Source organism: Zingiber officinale, chromosome 5A, assembly GCF_018446385.1.
Source record: "Zingiber officinale cultivar Zhangliang chromosome 5A, Zo_v1.1, whole genome shotgun sequence".
NCBI lineage: Eukaryota > Viridiplantae > Streptophyta > Magnoliopsida > Zingiberales > Zingiberaceae > Zingiber > Zingiber officinale.
The window spans coordinates 85,823,483-85,837,244 of record NC_055994.1 but is presented as its reverse complement, the minus strand read 5'-3'; positions in this window follow the sequence as shown (position 1 = coordinate 85,837,244).

Genomic DNA, 13,762 nt, shown 5'->3' with positions numbered 1-13,762 from the left:
TGAACTTACCTGCATGGTCATCCGGTCTGTTGTTCCATTGTACTCGCCGATCGTCGGAGGCACGTAATGTCAAAGGGTCTCAGAATAGCCTCCGAGAATTGGCGATTGATCCGCCGAGATGAATCCTCTCTGGGAGCTTTCCCTTCTGCCTTCTCGCCTAGGCATTTTGCTCAAGAAGATCCTCTATCTCCGAGCCGGGCGCCTGTGGGTGCGGAATAAGGCCCGATGGAATGCGACGGTGGTGGAGGTGCTTCCGCTCGGCCACCCGACGCAGATGTTGCTTGTTGCTCCGGCCGCTGACGCTTTTTGTTTTTGCTCCACAAGTTTGGCGGCCCTCATCTCGACCAGAGCGTCCAACTCTTCTTGTGAGAGTGCCACATTGTGTATTCTTCCAGCCTCGTCCATTGTCTCTGTTCGGATGCAGGTGCGTTCCCACAGACGACGCCAAATTGATCCTGTCCGAACCAGGGGTCAATCAACGGACGCTGGGGCTGGATCCTCGAGTCCTCCGGCGAACCTGCAACAAAACCGAGCCGGGAGGGGTGTCCCGGCGGCGGCCCTCCGACGCTCAAATCAGGCGAGGAAATAGATGAAGAGGTGTCTCAGAAACAGAAGACCTGTGTCCCTCCGGTGAAGAAACGGAGACCTTATATAGACCTCTCCAAGGAGCCTGGGCGCGCCAATCGAAGCAATCTTCTGTTTTCGACCATGCCTCGGTATGGGTCTGTCAGAAGGACTATGCCCAGATATGGGTCTGTCAGAAAGACGTCCATAAGACCCTACCGCTACTGTATCAACCTCTCCATGATGTGACGGCGAGATCCTCCATCGTGCACTCTTGTGTACGACATAATTATCAGACATGCCTTTGCTGACATCCCATATTCTGAGCCGAACGGATAGGCCGCTCGGCTAACCTTCGTACCCTCGCCCTTGTCCTGGCCGAACGGACCACCCGCTCGGCCCTTCGGTCCCAGCCGAGCAGACGCCCCGCTCGGCCATTCGGTTCTCCCGCCTTGGCGTCGGAAACCCCAGCCCGTGACTGGGTTATCTTTGGTTCCGCTCGGACCTACTCAGCTGCTCGACGCGGCCATTAACCGCTTAGCCCTCCATCTGTCCTCAAGCTGAGACTCTTCAGGAAGTGGATCCCCCATTCTTACCGCCGGATCAACTATATTCCCCCTGGTCTCGAACTAGCGATATCTATTAGTAATTTTCTTTTTTAGGGTTCAATCTCTCCCGACTTGGATATAGTCGCGGATCGAGCCCCTATATTCCCGTTGGTTTCGAACCAACATCATCCATTAGCAATTGTCTTTTTCAATGTCCAATTTCTTCTGACTTGGACATAGTTGCGAATCAACCCCCTATATTCCCCCTCGTCTCAGACCAGCGATGTCCATCAACAATAGCCATTTTAAGGGGGCAATGTCTCCTGACTCATATATAGTCACGAATCAACTTATTAATCTATCTCGACTCAGACATAATCGAGGATCAAGCATACGTTCCCCCTATCCAGATGGTCATTGACATTTCATCTCCTCTGCCCCAAGTAGAGTTGGCATGCCCAGGTCTTATATGCTCATCTTATTTTTAACAGTCATATTTCCATTAATAGTGGAAGACTTCCCCGATCTTCGGTACCAACAATCTAGTCAGTCAAATTCCCATCTCCTTCAACTAGATTTAAGAGGATGCTTATGATACGAAAGCAAATAAGGGTCCACATAACGGGTCCTTAACTTGGTCAACATAGACACCACATGACATGTTAACTATCGAGTTGACTCAACCAGTCAAGTCGTTGATCTCTCTTAAGAAGTCTTCCTGACAAAAGTTGACTCCTTCATCTCAGTCACTCGGCTCAACCTCCTACATCTCAGCTAGTTGACTCAACCTCACTGAATCAACATTCTTGCTCAGTTAGCTCAGCTCTGCTGAACCGACACTCTCGCTCAGTCGACTCAACTCCATAGATCCGACACTCTTGCATAGCCAGCTCAACCTCACCAAATCAACACTCTTGCCCGATTGGCTCAACTTCACAAATCTAAACACTCTTGCCCATTCGGCTCAAGCCTCGCCTAACTAACACTCTTGCCTAATTGGCTTAGCCTTACCAAATTGACACACTTTCCTAGTCGGCTAAGCTCCATGGACCCGACACCCCTCGACTTAGCATACCAAACCCTTAGCCCAACCACCTTAGCTTGCTCAATAGCATGTGGGATATCACGTGGGCTAAGATAGCATGTGTAATGACAGCACATGAAACAACATGGGTAATATAATGTGTGATTTGTTAGGATCGATTGAGCTAGAGCGGTTGGGGGGGGGTGTAAATAGCTCGATTCAATTTCTTGATCTTCTTTATTGTGCAATGGAAACTTGGAAGCAATGCTAACTCCTTGTATTTACTTGGTATCCACCTCTTTGAGGTAATAATTCCAAGGATCCCCACCATGGTCATAACATCCACTATGAAACTTCTCATTCTCAGAATAATGCCGAAGGTGGAGAAACCTTATACAGTTTATAGTTCTCTCTCTCTCTCTCTCTCTCTCTCTCTCAAATGAAATAGCTCACAAGGAAGAAGAAGAGAAGAGATTACAGTTTTGGTATAGCTTCTCCTTCTTTGAGTAGCTCAAGGATGTAACAAGGATGAAAGTTTGAGAACTTGAGCACTTGTAAGCAATGGAACAATTGTGAAAAAAGTGTCTTCAATCATGTTTGAAACTCTTCTTAAACCCTCTGGAAATGAGTCATTTTTCTTGTTATTTTATGATTGGTAATAGCTTAAGGTTGTTTTTTATCGCTTAAGAATCTCTGATTTATCCATTGAACAGTCACTTACCCCAAATCGATGACAAAGATTTATTTATTTGAATCTTAAGCGATTCAGAAAAAGAGCTCAATCGCTTATAGGCCTTAAGCGATTAGAGTAATCGATTTGGTGCATTTTTGCTCGAAAGCGACTTCTCAAAATCACTTACCCTAATCGCTTAAGCTTAGGGTAATCACTTATCCTAATCGATTTAGGAACCTTCCATTTTGTCACTTACGATCCCCAAATCGATTAGAGCAATCTGTTAGGATCAAAAGGAATTTAGATATCTTCACAATGGTATAATATTGTCCACTTTGGGTCTAAGTCCTCGTGATTTTGCTATTGGAGTCTACCTAAAATGCCTCATACTAATGGAGATATCTTTTTGTTATAAACTCATGATCTTTCCCATGTGTTTTCAATGTGGGACTATGTTTGTAATCTTGTAATCCCAATAATCCTCCTCTCAAATAAAGGACCACAGGGTCCCCCTCAAGTATCAGGTCACTCTTGACCTGCTCAGAGTCTCTCCTCGACCATCGAGTCACTCTTGATTTCCTCAGGGCCTCCCCTACTTTATTTAAGGTTTCACCCACATGGTTCATTTTGGATTATGGTTCTGGCTCGTGCTTCTTCAGGAGATTAGTCCGGTGAAGAGTGACCTCACTTCGATATCAATTGTTAGGATCAAAAGGGATTTAGATATCTCCATAATGATATGATATTGTCTACTTTAGACCTAAACCCTCATGATTTTGCTATTTGACTCTATCCAAAAGGTTTCATACCAATGGAGATATTTTTTTTCTTATAAACTCATGATCTATTTTATGTGTTTTCAATTTGGGACTATGTTTGTAATCTTGCAATCCCAACATAATCAATTTGGAAACCTTCTGCTTCGAACAAAAGGTTTCATAAGCGATTGCTCCAATCACTTATGGTATCCAAATTAATTACAACAATCAATTTGAAAACTTTCTATTTTGAACAGAAGGTTTCTTAAGCGATTGCTTAATCGCTTAATACTCCCTTGAGAGATTAAGGATTTTGTCAAATTGATTGACAAACTGTACCATTTACTACATTTGTACCGATACCAAGTACCTGAAGCGGGATGAACCTCCTGTTCTCTAAACTTTATGCTTGGAGGTTCCTTATCTCTTGGCCTTCAACTACCCAACATCTGATCTCGCGATTTGATCGGGTTTTACCATTGCCAAGAATCTAATTCTTGACTTTCTTGGATTTCTTTTGTCTTATATCTGGTCTTCCAATCTACAAGGGGTTCTCTTGCCAAGGATCTGATCCCCGACCTTCTTGGACTTCTCTTGCTTTGCATCTGGTCTTCTGACCTGCAAGGGTTTCTCCTACCAAGAATCCGGTCTTCGATCTTCTTGGACTTCTCTTGTCAGGCAAACTTATAACTCATGTTAGATCTAACATTTTAGTCTAAACTTAAACAATTGCGAATTATCAAAGCTTCATATTTAGGACATGATTGCATCAACAATCTCCTCCTTTTTTTATGTTTGACAATCTATTTAAATTTAGACTAATTTTCAGCATAATATAAATAATATGTTTCATGAAACTTAAATATAATATTTTCTCTCCCTTTGGAAAATATCAAAAAATAGATACACAAGGGAAGAAAAATAAAAGAAAGAAGTGAAGCTCCCCCTTAAGTTATGCATGCCCAAAGGAATATATGCATATAATCCAGATCTCTACAAGGAAAACAAGAAATGGGTACCCACCCTAAACATATGCAAGAAGCATAAACACAATAAGGGCACTCTCTTTAAGCACATGCAATCAACCAAGAAAGGAACACCAGGGTACTCTCCCACTAAAAATCTATAGATAAAACCAAAATATATATAGAAACAGTTATAGAGAAAATAACGTATCCAAATAGACCACATACATCCAATAGTCCCTATCATCCAGATACAAAAAACTGCATAACATCATCGTCGACTACATAATCGCCACCATCTATCGAAGAAACAACTGCTTTTGAAATACCATCATCGACAGCGGAGGCACCACTAGCCAGAGGAGGAGGTCGAATTGGTGGACCGACAATCCAGGAACAGACCATATCATGCAATGATGTGATATATGATCGAATGTTGGCAAAACTTGTCTGTGTGGCAGCCTAGCCCTGTATAAGAGTAGCAAGCTCCCCATAGATCCGTGTCATCTCTAGATCACGCTCCACCCGTAACTCCTCAAACCGAGTTTCCATAGTCTCCTCAAACTGAAGGAGCTGAGCCTAGACATCATTCTCAAACTCAAATGTGCCAGACCTAGCCTCCACCTTAGCATAAGCTTTTGCAGGTAGTGTTGTATGTTGCCTTTGCCGATGCACACCCCAATGAAGATGACTGTCCTCAGACACAATGTGAGCCAATGAGAGAAGGAGTGCCCAGAGATCCTCAAATACTTATGCGTTATCGAAAATTGGCGACCACGTGACACATCGATTCCCACATACACCAGCCACTTGGTAATGACATGGCCAAAGGGCATGTGGATTGTCCTGTGGACTAGCCGAGTGAAGTGGATGGTGCACTAGAATATGTTTAGTGTGATGTTGACGTTGAGGGACTGACTAAGGGCATATAACATGAACATATGTATGAGTCTGATGGATGTAAGGACCCTAGTGTGCATGGGTAAACTACAGTTGACTATGACCTTATACAAGGCATTGTCAGCTGGAGAGATCTCCATAGCAAAAAATGTAGTGATGGAAACTATAGGTCCATTAGGAAATGGTCGTCAATAGAAATGTTGATGCATGGAGTCAAGAGAGACATGCTTAAATGGTGGGGATAGAAACTCAAGCCAAGTGGGATAGAATACTAACACGTCGGTGGATGACCGACACTCTAGAAATATCTTAAGAATGAAGGGGAAAAAGTCCAAAATGTATTTGGCAATGTGGGTTCGATAGTGGTTTTCTTCACCATGAGGGTATAAATTGTTATGGAATTGAGACGACAAATCCTCATGGATATCGCACTCAAGGTACAAGAGTTTTTCCAACTGATAATGACGTATAACGCATAATACATTGGAACAATGATCATAAAAGAATTTAAGATCAGTGGACCAAGCGGGAATGAGTTTGAATTTATGTGTATTGAACTTATGTTGCAAGGATGCATTTGGAAATCTAGAATCTGTAGGCAGCTGAGGTTGAGGAGAATAAGAAGGCCCCTCACCAGCAACAACATTTCTATATGTTCTCCTAACTGATTTGGAATGTGAAGGCACCAACAATGCAAATGATACGGTGAATGATGCATGAATACACCATCAACAATTGATTAGTAATTGATTTGACCTAGACCAATAAAGTGAAAAATAATTCAAGTTCATAAAAATAATTCATCTAACTTTATCGTTGACAAGTCCCTTGAAACCTTATAGGCATCCACCATTGATGATTTTAATGAATTCCTTAGGAAGAATTTTAGTACATACCTTATGAGATCTCGATTCTCTATACTTTCTCCAACTGAATAGAGATCATTTAAGAGTTCCTTGAATCTCCTATGTAATGAACTTACCGTTTCTTTGTCCTTCATTGTGAAATTCTGCGGTTGGTTTATTAGAAGACCTCTCTTCGCAATTCTTAAATCCTTGGTGCCTACATATAGCTCAATGAGCTTGCCCCATAAATCTTTGGCACTCTTAAAATGTTCAATCTTATTGAGTTGTTTTGAACTCAATCCACATTGAAGAGTCATGATCGCCTTGACATTAACTTAAGCCATCATTTTTTGTTCAACAGTCCATCTTGAGGATTAAAGTATTTTTCCATCCTCGATTAGTAGTATGAATCCTTCTGTGATTGAGAACCATATGTCAATTTCCATCATGAGATAGTGCTCCATGCAGCTTTTCAGTAAGCAAAGTTGTTGCCTTTGAAGAAAGGTGGTCGAGAAGTATTGTGTTCCTCTTTCAATGACATCTTGTAGCTCTAAACTTGTGCTTTCTTGGATGTGAGTCCTCAAAATCCACCCACCTTTAATACCACTTTTTAGGACCGATTGAGCTAGATGGGGGTTCAATTTATTGATCTTTTTGATTGCACAGCGAAAACTTGGAAGCAATGTTAACTCCTTGTGTTTACTTGGTATCTACCTCCTTGAGATGACTAATCCAAGGATCCCCACCATGACCACAACATTCACTATAAAACTTCTCATTCTCAGAACAACATCAAAGGTGGAGATACCTTACATAGTTTATAGCTCTCTCTTTCTTTCTCTCAAATGAAATAACTCACAAGGAAGAAGAAGAGAAGAGATTACAATTTTGTACAACTTCTCCTTCTTTGAGTAGCTTGAGGTTGTAGCAAGGATGAGAGATTGAACACTTGAACTTGAGCACTTGTGAACAATGGAATAGTGTAAAAAAAGTGTCTTCAATCATGTTTGAAACCCTTCTTAAACCCTTTGGAAATAAGCCATTTTTCTTGTCGTTTTGTGGCGGGTAATCGCTTAACATTTTTCTTTTGATCGCTTAAGAATCTTTGATTTATCTATTGAACGATCACTTACCCCAAATCGACAACAGAGATTCATTTATTTGAATCTTAAACGATTTAGAAAAAGAGCTCAATTGCTTACATGCCTTAAGCGATTAAAGTAATCGATTTGGTGCATTTTTGCTCTAATGTGACTTCTCCAAATCAATTACCCTAATCACTTAAGCTTAGGGTAATCGCTTACCCTAATCGATTTGGGAACCTTCTATTTTGAACAGAAGATTCCGTAAGTGATTGTTCTAATTGCTTATGGTCTCCAAATTGATTACAACAATCGATTTGGAAACATTCTATTTCAAACAGAAGGTTCCGTAAGCAATTGTTCCAATCACAGACGATATCCAAATTGATTACAACAACTAATTTGGAAACCTTCTATTTCGAACCAAAGGTTTCTTAAGGGATTGCTTAATCGCTTAAGACTCCCTTAGGTAATTAAGGGTTTTAGCAAATCGATTGGCACACTGTCCCATTTATTGCATCTGTATCGATATCAAGTACTTGATGTTAGACGAACCTCCTATTCTCTGGACTTTGTGCCTAGAGGTTCCTCATCTCCGGGTCTTCAACTACCCAACATCCAATCTCGCGATCTACTTAAGTTTTATCATTGCCAAGCATCTGATCCTCAACCTCCATAGACTTCTTTTGTCTTACATCCGATCTTCTGACCTGCAAGGGCTTCTCCTGCTAAGGATTTGGTCTCCAACCTCCTTGGACTTGTCTTGCTTTGTATTCAATCTTCTGACCTATAAGGGCTTCTCTCGCTAAGAATTTGGTTCTCGGCCTTCTTGGACTTCTCTTGTCTTGCAAACTTGCAACTCATGATACATCCAACATATTAACCTAAACTTAAACAATTATCAATTATCGAAACTTCTTATTTATGGCATAATTGCGCCAACATGATTAATGCATCATGATCCTCTATAGTGTAGAACATGGGTTTCATGACTACAGATGCGTCGACATGATAATTTCCCTACTGGGTATGACGTCTCATCAATTAATACGTGGCACTTCTTCATGTACCAGTGATATATAAAAGGGGTCTGTTCTTATGGACTAAGATACACATACACACCTACACTAAAAAATCATCGCATCTATTCATTTAATAGTCTTCTTTTCCACCTCTTGGTCCTCTTCTTCTAGAGATTTGACTTGAGCGTCGGAGTGGCTGAGCCGAGGCATCCCTACCCTCCATTCTAACCCTCTCTTTTTCCCTCTTAGATTTCACAAGTGCTCCTAGCAGTCCAACTCTTGCACTCCCTTTCTCTCTTTCTCTTAGCATCCAGTGACCTGGGCAACATCAAAGATAGCTCACCGATGGTTCATCCTGCAGTTGTCTCAGGTAGGAACACTTGTAGAGTTGTCAGACAAGCCAACTCATGGTGGGGTGGATTGACCCATGGCGGACCATCCATTTGAAGGGGCGAGACTGGCTAACCCGTCATCTTGACGGGTTGGGAAATCTCTAATCCAACCTAATTAAAGGCGGGTTACGGGTTAGGCGGGCCAACCCACAAGTCTATCAAAAATTTTAAAAGTTTTATATCTTCAACGCTTTACTTTGAAAATATTTCATCAATCAAATGTATTCGGAAACATGTATTTTAAATGTAAATGGATACAAATAAGTACTCATGGTTGATAAAAAAAAAATATTTTTATTTCAAAAGTATAACAATGAAAGATAATAAATTGATATAAAATTTGGCTTACATGTGTTTCTCAACCTGTGGGCCAACTCAAGCCCGTCGCGGGCTGACCCACGTGGGTTGCGGGCCTAGGCGAGTTGGCCGTGACGGACTTGGGTTGATAAAATTTCAACCTAACCCGTTTAAATTGTTTAGTGGGGTAGACTAACCCAATGAGCCCAATCCAAATTGACGGCTTTAAACACTTGGTATAACAAATAAAAATATTTCCACTACATCATTGATCTTTTTATCGTTGGCGATACTCAACCACTTCACTGCTCAACCAATTTCGTTCATCGTCGATCAACTTGCCATCCGGCCAACCCAACCGGTTCTCCCTTCTCCCTCCCTCCCTCGTTCTTCTCGTTGGGTGGTGCATTTGACGAGTCAACAGTTCTCCCTCCCTCATTGGTCGTCCCGTCAATCGGAGAACATCCACATGCCCAAATCATGTCTACTGCTCACCCCCTCAATGCTACGAAACTCCATACTATGGTTCACTTTAGTGATGAACAATTGCGAGTTAATAAGAAACAAGCATTGTTTTTTTACCTCTATGTGAAAGTCCAAAGGATTTTTTGACGCAAATTTATTATTTTAAGATGTCAAAATGAAAATTTTGCTTACGTTTCAAGTCGCGACAGAGACGGGGTGGGGGGGGGGGGGGGGGGGATTTATATTTAATCAAGCGATTTAATGACTTTCATTGATTTTTTTAGTGATAGATTTTTGTGGAGTTAATATATTTTTATTAACTTTTATATAATTGTGAAAAGAATTCTATAGAGTTATATAAACTTTTTTTTTGTAAGAATTTTATAGACATTTGTCAATTTTTTCATAAAAACTTATGAATTTCATAATTTAATAATATCTTATAAGTCATTATCTAACACTACCGCTAACAAGGAAAAAAATTATTTTTATATATTTTTTAAATTTAAAAATTATTAAAAAAATTTGAAAAAAGGAAATAAAAAGTAGAATTTCTCCACGATTATTATATCCTTTTCTTTTTAATTTCATACATTTTAATACTCTTTTGATGGTAAAAACATAAGTCATATTCAATTTATAAAAATTAAAATTTCAATTTTTTTTGGCACGATTCCAAAATTTTTTCAAACAAATCCTCAATGTCAACCTACCCTTTTTTAACTGGTTAGGAGAACCAGGCCCTTGCTAGACAAAACTACTAGAACTATCTAAAGGCTTGAATTTGCTGAATTGAAGTAGAATGACTCATTATGAGTACTAAAATTGACAGAATCTATATCAGAAGAATCACGAGACAATCCACTAGTAGGGCTAAAAGGCAGGGCCGTAACTTCCATGAGGCCAGAGAGGCGATCGCCTCAGGCCCAGCCCAATAAAAGGCCCATTTTTTTATTAAAAAAATGAGAGATATGAACCCTAAATGGCCGTTAAACCTATTCTCACGGTTCCGAGGCACACACTGACGCATGACTCTTATTTGCACATAATTTATTCTTCGGTGTTGCTCTTCTTTGCACGTGATTTCTTCTTCGGCGTTCTTTCTACTAAGGCACGGAACCACGGAACAAGAGGTAATCATAATCTTCTTCTTCGACCATCTTCTTCGTCTTGCAACACGTGACACTAATTGTAACCTAATCATGCAACAAGGATCGTTTGTGCGACCTAATCGCGTCGATTCTCACAGTGGCTATCTCACTCGACGCGAGTTGGCAGTTGGCCTTTGTTCGCGTGACTTAATTGCATAGCACGGGGCTGTCACACGCTACCTCAGTCGCTTGTGCGAACTGCGACCTAATTGCATGGTGATTACTACTTGTCGTCTTGCTACTGCCTGTGGCTACCGCATTGGTATCAGTATTATAGGATACACTAAATGAGCTACCAATGTTATCTATTGAGAAAGAAAGAGTTCGACAATTGAATTATGTAGATTTGATAATTATTTTTATCTCTAAAACAGCTATACGAGTAGTGTTTATATAATTATTTTAAATATTTATTATTTTTTTGTTGATGTAATATATTTATTTTTAATTTATTTATATATTTAATATATATGTTATTTGTAAATTGAACTTTATTATTATTTATCGTAGCAGAAGAGTCATTTTTTTAGTATGCGCTTCAGGCCCCGTCATACACAGGTACGGCTCTGCTAAAAGGTTGTCTTCCCTCATCATCTTCAAAAAAAAAAAAAAACAGGCGAAAATTCTGAATCATCTGAAAATATCAAAATACATTAACAAACTTATAAAAATGAGAAGACTACTGCTAGGTGAAGAGCAATAAGAACAATGGCAACATGTCTGCCATGACTCCTCCGGAGAGAGAAAAGAGCTGAGTTGTGTGCTTGCTCTAATACACTGCGGTCATGCTGCCAGAACTATATTTCTACCTCCAAAGCAGTAGTTACAATAAACAGGTTGTTGATCTACTGTGTTCGACTTTGCGGAAGCACTAAGAGATCTCTTCCCACATAGCAATTGGCCACACTTGGAGCAAATCGCATGATCACCATGGGAAGGCATAGAAAATTTCGAGATGGCTTCCGGAATGACACTTACCCAAGATCTGACTTTTGATAGCAGATTAAGAAGAAAGAAATTGAAAACTCCCATGAAGAGAGTGAAACTGCTCTCGGTTATTAAAAAAGAACCTCACAGTGCACTTCTAAATTTCTACCGTCAATTTTTTCCCTCATTTTTCAACAAAAATCTCTCGAAAAACACAAATGGAGACAATGTAAGAAACAAATAAAAAACTACAAAATTACTGATTACCCTTAGAAATATAAAGAATGTGTTGGGACCTTGACGCCCGCTAGAGGGGGGGTGAATAGCGTCTCACCCAAATCGTCGCTTCCTACAATGGTTAGTGTGCACAGCGGAAATACAAGATAAACACTAACAATAGAAAGCAAACCTAACACGTTGATTTAACGTGGTTCGGAAATAAAGCTCCTACTCCACGGCTGTCCGTAAGGTGGACGATCCCGATCCGTCTGTGGATGATTCCCTGGAGAACTTCCGGCTAGCTCGCGTAGCTCCTTGTGGGTGGAGAAACCTCGCCACAACCTCGTACAAGCACGCTAGATCACTTGGGTACTTGGAGACTCTAATTAAGGTTAACCGCCACTAATTTCGTCAACTTCAACCAAGCTTCCAATGCTTGGTTATATAGGTCACGGGTTAGAAAACCCCGCCTACCAGTCGACTGCCAAAACATGTAGTCGACTGCCCTTCGTGGAAATTCGACAGTTGCAACCCAACGGCTCGATACCAACCCTCTGTTCGCTACCAGTCGACTGCCCCAGTCGACTGATGAAACCACCAGTCGACTGCTACAGTACTGCTACAGTAACGCTACAGTACTGCTGCAGTAAACCCTGCTTTTGGGATTTTACCCCGAGTACATTCACTCAGCACTCGTTCTCGCCCGACCAACCTAGAACTAGCCTTCTAGCCTCCTCTATCAGCCTTGCGTCCCTCGGATGCCTCCCCATCCTTCACGTCTTGCCTTCTGGAGCTTCCATCGGCCTTGTTATTGTTGTCGGGTCTTCCTTTGCCAAGAGGTCGCGCCTCCGGGACTTCATCCATTGCCAAGTCACACTTGGACTTACGCTGCCAAGACTACATGCTTGGACTTACACCGCCAAGACTCATCCTTGGACTTTCCTCCTTTGCCAATATCACACTTGGACTTACGTTGCCAAGACTACATACTTAGACTTACACCGCCAAGACTCACCCTTGGACTTTCCTTGTTGTACCTGTATCCTGCACACTTACAATGCATATCAAATACAACAATACACCTAACTTAAACCTTTGCCCAAACATCAAAACCTAGGGTACCTAGATTGCTCCAACAATCTCCCCTTTTTTGATGTTTGGCAACTCGTTTAAGTCAGGGAAACAATATAACAATACATATGCAAATAAATATATGTAATCTACACATGCATAAATCATGGAACCTAATCCTAGGCTCCTCCTTCACCTAAGCTCCCCCTTGAGCTAGGATTTCTTGTAAAGGTAAACTTCTCACCTTTTGCTAATAAACGAGCAATCACTCCCCCTTCACCTAAGCTCCCCCTTGAGCTAGGATTTCTTGCAAAGGTATGTAAGTTTCCCACTTAAACCTAAACTTCTCCCCCTTTGCCATACATCAAAAGGAGCTCCAACAATATCCCAATTATTGGACTCTTTGACCTCTAATGACCATAAACATCATGTATCAATCCCCCATAAGATTACATACATGTTCACCACTCTTTTGGTCATTTTCTAATGCTTAACAAAATATTTTCAGACCGTATCAGTCGACTGCTATAAGTATCAGTCGACTGCCATCGTCAAAATGAGCTTACAGAGACATTCTGTGCTCATGAACAGTGTTACTAGTCGACTGGTAAAACCAGCAGTCGACTGGCCTCGTCAAAATGAGCTTACAGAGGTCCTCTGTGCTGAAAATTACTGTTACCAGTCGACTGGTAACTGTACCAGTCAACTGGTACTCTTTTTGGGCAAAAATCAACCTTTTTTACCCACTTTCAAAAATGCGTCAAAAATTCCACAGACCTCCAAAAAATCCTAAATTTTGTGGAGAGATCTATTTTATCCATGTCTACTTGGGAAAAATATATATAAAAATATATTTATC